Here is a 6,000-nt window from a genome sequence, read left to right on the forward strand (position 1 = left end):
AGAGTTGAGTCATTAGAAACATTGCTAGGTTGTTGGTTCCATGTTTTCCTGATGATTGGTTATCTGGATTTTGGTTATGTTATGGATATTGGTTATTTATATTTATTGGATATTGGTATTGTTATTCTGCTGTTGGTTGTGATTGTGGTTAGATGGCTAGTGGGTATGGGACCACTAGTTGTAGTTTATTTATTATTATTATATTTTTATTATTTATTATTTATTATTTAAAAAAAAAAGTTGGGTCATTTCAGTTTGGTATCAGAGCCCTTACGGTTCTAGGTTTGGGTTCACTAGGCTTTGTGATGTAGATGTATGGGATTTGCATGCTTTGATTGATTATGTAATTAGTCAATTGTGTGCGGCATGGAGTCCTAGAACATCCTCTTCGAGCCTACTTTGTGATTCCACGGTGAGTTTATGTTTCTGTGTTATAATAGAAATTGTTTGCTTAGTCTTCTGTTCATGGTAGTGCAGATGGTTAGAGATGGTGTTGTTGCTGGTCGTGGTCGTAGACGCGGACGTGGTTGTGGACGCGGATGTGGTCGTGGTAGGGGCAGAGTCCCACAGGTTAGTGAGACCGAGGACCAAAGTGTGACAGTTGAAGGTGTTGGCGAGTCACATGATGTTCTAGGGGATTCTGTGAGTGTGGCCGGAGGGGGCGGTGTTGATGCTCCAGTGGCCGGTGGTGCTAGGGTCCTGGGTGTGGGAGTCCCAGTGGGTGGAGTCCCAGGTGTTGATTTTGCGGCTTTGCTAGCACAGGTGTTAGAGCGGTTGCCAGCTGTGGTACTGGCTCAGGCTCAGGTTGTGCCACCATTGGTGGCAGAGGAGCGGCAACCAGTGGCTGCGGATGCAGGAGCACATGGACGTTATTTGTCCATGCTCAAGGAGATGAAGGGTCTCTTCACTGAGAGGTTTTCGGGTGGTACAGACCCTACTGTTGTGGATGCGTGGAGGTCGAGTGTGGAACGTAAATTCCATACTCTGAGATGTCCTGAAGAGTTTTGGGTGGACATAGGGGTTCACTATTTGAGTGGTGATGCTTAGGTGTGGTGGAGATCAGTAGCTGCTAGGAGAGTGTACAGGGAGATGACTTGAGCTGACATTGTCTTGGAGTTCAACCGCAAGTATTTTCTTAGAGAGGCATTGGATCGGTTGGAGGTGCAGTTCCTTCAGTTGTCTCAGGGGACACGGTCAGTGCGGGAGCTGGACTTGGAGTTCAGTCGACTTCTTTGTTATGGGAGTCGGGCTATGGAGCCTGAGGAGGCCCAAATCATGAGATTTATGAGGGCTCTTCGTGATGACTTGAGGGTCCATTGTAGAGGACGTAGTTATGCTACGCGTGCAGAGCTGGTTGAGAGTACAACAGAGATTGAGGAGGATATCTGGGCACAGTCAGTGGCGGTTAGTCCAGTAGTTCAGCCTAGTAAGGCTCAACATCATGATTTTCTAGCAGGGGCGGCAAGCCTGTGCAAGGAACCAAGAGGAGGTGAGAGGCAATGCAGACGCAGAGTGACGGGGGTTGCTTCAAGTGTGGGAGCAAGGATCACAAGTTAGCTAGCTGTCCGAAGAGGAGTGCTCCGACGGCAGGGCCTCGGGTATGTTATCATTGCGGGGAGCCAGGGCACATCAGGCCCTTGTGTCCCAAGTTGCAGCCGGCAGCCATGGCAGCGTTGCAGCAGGTGCAGCCTGGAGGTTAGCAGGTGGCACGGATTGAGCAGGCGCCACGGGTCTACACGACTGCAGAGACTGGTGGAACCAGTGCTAGGGCGATCACATGTATAATTTCTGGTAATTAAGCTTTGTGAATTTTAGTAGTTTCAGATGTTATGTTTTCATGTGATAAAGTGTTAGGTTCTCAACACATGAGGTTTGTGTAGGGACCTTGTTGGTGGGTGGGTTTAAGTCTCTTGTTATGTTTGATTATGGAGTTTCTCATAGCTTCATTACTCCGGAGTGTGCAGAGAGTGCGGGAATCAGAGGGGATCCCGGAGAGCATACAAGAGTTGTCAGAGTTGCGGGAGGCAAGTTCCTGAGAGTTATTGGACGAGCTAGAGGAGTTGATATTTAGATCGCAGGGGAGTCATGGCCAGCGGATTTGCTTATCAGTCCAGTGGAGTTATATGATGTTATTCTCGGGATGGATTGGTTGCATCGACATATGGTGCATTTGGATTGCCATCGGGGTAGAGTGGAGTTTGAGCGTCCAGGAGGGAAGTTGGTTTTTCAGGGGATTAGACCGACTTTGGGGAGTCTCATGATCTCGGCCATTCAGGCTGGGAAGATGATCGAGAAGGGTCGTGAGGCTTATTTGGTTACTATATCTATGCCAGAGTCAGTGGGGAAGTCTACGGTTAGCGGTATTCCGGTAGTGGAGGAGTTTGAGGATGTGTTTCAGTTATTGCAGGGATTACCACCATCTCGGTCAGATCCTTTTACTATTGAACTGGAACCGGGGACGAAGCCGCTATCCAAGGCTCCTTACTGAATGGCTCCAGCAGAGATGGCAGAGCTGAAGAAGCAGCTAAGAGGATTTGTTGAGTAAGGGATTCATCCGTCCTAGTGTATCCCGTGGGGACCGCCAATGTTGTTTGTGAAGAAGAAGGATGGGAGTTTCCGGTTGTGTATTGATTATCGGGGTTTGAACCGGGTCACTGTGAAGAACAAGTGCCCTCTTCCTAGGATTGATGAGTTGTTGGATCAGTTGAGGGGTACTACTTGGTTCTCCAAGGTAGATCTGGCGCCGGGTTATCATCAAATACCGATAGATGAGGCTGATGTGAGGAAGACGGCTTTCAGGACGAGGTATGGGCATTATGAGTTTGTGGTGATGCATTTCAGGTTGACTAACGCGCCAGCAACGTTTATGAGATTGATGAACAGCGTGTTTCAGGAGTTTTTGGACGTGTCTGTCATCATTTTCATCGACGATATCCTGGTATATTCTAAGAGTCATGAGGAGCATGCAGTGCATTTGAGGGCAGTTCTGGAGAAGCTGCGGGAGCAGAAGTTGTTTGCTAAGTTGAGCAAGTGCAGTTTTTGGCAGCGTGAGATGGATTTTCTGGGTCACATTGTTTCTGCAGAGGGTGTTTCTGTAGATCCAGAGAAGATTCAGGCTATCAGGGATTGGTCTAGACCGCAGAATGCCACAGAGATCAGGAGTTTCCTTGGGTTGGCAGGTTACTACAAGAGGTTTGTGCAGAGTTTTGCAAGTAGGGCACGCCTTATGACTAAGTTGACAGGGAAGGAACGGATGTTCCCTTTGTTTGTTCACAGGAGTGTGAGGAGGGCTTTGAAAGCCTTAAGGAGATGTTGGATACTACGCCAGTGTTGGCTTTGCCTGAGCAGGGAGAACCCTATGTGATCTATACTGATGCATCTAGAGTTGGTTTGGGGTGTGTGCTGATGCAGCATGGGAAGGTGATTGCCTATGCTTCACGGCAATTGCGGAAGCATGAGGGCAGCTATCCTACTCTTGATTTGGAGATGGCTGCTGTAGTTTTTGCCTTGAAGATTTGGAGATCTTATCTTCATGGATCAAAGGTACAGGTGTTTACAGATCATAAGTACATATTCACTCAGCCTGAGCTGAATTTGAGACAGAGGCGGTGAATGGAGCTTGTGGCGGATTATGATTTGGAGATAGCCTATCACCCTGGTAAAGCTAACCCGATTGCAGATGCTCTGAGTCGGAAGAGGGTAGCTTCTGCTCCTGCAACCGATGAAGAAGTAGTTGCAGGAGCAGAGGTCGATGGCAATTCCTGAGTGGATGGATCGAGATCGGGATCAGAAGTCGTGTCTGATGAGGAAGATGCGGCGGGAGACAACACGGGGGAAGGAGAGGTCGTGATAGATTCACGAGGCTCGTTATCGGGTTGTGGACTGGATGAGTCTGATGGGCTTAGAGGTGAAACAGGGGCATTAGTGGGCCTTTCATCTGAATCAGGTAACGGACCAAGGCCCATGGAAGCCCACAAGACTTCATCTTCTTCAACGACTGTACGAGAGGTGGCCGGAGCAAACGGAAAACTATCTTCGTAGAACACGACATCACGAGAGACGATAAACTCTTCCTTTTCCAAATCATATAGGCGCCAACTCTTTTTACCATATGGGTAGCCAAGAAAAACGCATTTTCGACTGCGTGATTCAAATTTATCACCACGATGTGCTTGGTTGTGAGCAAAACACAGACTGTCAAACACACGCAAGTGGTCATATGTTGGTGGTTTCTGATACAATTTCTCATACGGGGTGAGACCTTGAAGAACAGAGGAGGGTGTGCGATTGATTAAATAACCTGCTGTGAGGATGCATTCACCCCAAAACTCGATCGGCAATTGACCTTGGAACCGTAAAGCTCGAGCGACATTAAGAATATGTCGATGCTTCCGTTCAGCTCGCCCATTTTGTTGTGGTGTTCCCACACAAGATGTCTCATGAAGGATGCCCTCTTGACCAAAATAACTCGTTAAACTCAAAAATTCACTTCCGTTATCACTGCGGAAGCTTCGTACGGTTGTGTTGAACTGTGTTTTAACCAGTGAACAGAAGTTTTTCAAACATGTAGGTGCTTCGGTTTTGTCGCGTAGAAGATATATCCACACGCTATGAGAATAATCGTCGACAATGGTGAGAAAATAACGTGCTCCATTATGTGAAGCTGTATGGTAAGGTCCCCATAAGTCTGAATGAATTAATTCAAAAACTCTTGTAGTTTTATTGATACTAAGTGGAAAAGGAGAACGAGTTTGCTTGGCGCGGAGACAGACTTCACACGCATTATTCAAAATATCAGAAGGAACAAAAACTGTAACATTCTTAAGCGAACCAACAACTTGTGCAGACGAATGTCCCAACCGATGGTGCCACAACTCGTAAGAAGAAAGAGTCAGAGTGCTCACAGCTCCTGTAAACTCCGTTTGACAAAAGCGGAAGATTCCTGAGTGTCTCTTACCAGCCCTAATCACCATCCTCGAAACGCGGTCCTGGATAACAAGGAACTGATCAGCCATTTGAACAACACAGTGATTCTTATCCATCAACTGTCCTACAACAATCAAATCGGCAGTAAGCTCTTCTACAAAATACACAGATTCTAAAACCAGACCAGCACCCAAATGTACGGTGCCTTGTGTGCGTGAGATACGTTCACGACCGTCTGCTAAAATGACCAGTATCGGAGGCATGTCCCGAACACTAGTTAAATGCTTCAAGTTCCCAGTTAAGTGATGAGAAGCACCAGAGTCTAAAATCTGAGAAGGAACAGAGGACTTACCCGAGAGTTTCTTAGTGCTGGTGCTAGCACCACCATTCAAAAGGGTCTTCAACATACTCCATTGCTTATCGTTGAGACCATGCACACCATCACGGTCGGCATTGGTAATGGTGTAGTTCACTTGGTCTGACTATGGCAGAGGAGGAACGTGAACAACATTAGCATAACTAACAGAACACCCACGACCAGATGTAGAGGCTCCTCTACCACGAACAGCAACCTGACTGCGTGGTCGGTCTCCCCACCATTCGGGGTATCCAATGATAGCAAAACAACTGTCGGAAGCATGGCGAGAACGATGGCAATGTTTACAAACACTGACACCATCAGAAGCATCAGTCCGAGACGGAAACACGCGAGGCTTAGTTTGAACAGCATGAGCCGCCACAGAGGATTGATCTTCATTATGGCGGATAGTGGTTTTCAGATCTTCTTCTTGGCGAACAACATTGTACACCTCTTCCAAGGGCTGAAGAGGAGTACGAGAAACCAACGTAGAACGCACGGTATGATAAGTATCATTAAGACCAAATAAAAATTCGTGGACACGCTCGCCCTCACGATCCTGCTCTTGGAGGGTGCCTAAATCACACTCGCATTTGCCACACTTGCAAACTCGCAAGGGACGATGGTGAGACATGTTATCCCAAATTCGGTTCAGCTTACCAAAGTAAGCTTCAATCGCTAAACCACGTTGCTTGCAACATGCCAATTCCGCCTTA

Source organism: Camelina sativa, chromosome 7 (assembly GCF_030686135.1).
Source record: "Camelina sativa cultivar CO46 ecotype springtype chromosome 7, ASM3068613v1".
In the NCBI taxonomy this organism is placed as follows: domain Eukaryota; kingdom Viridiplantae; phylum Streptophyta; class Magnoliopsida; order Brassicales; family Brassicaceae; genus Camelina; species Camelina sativa.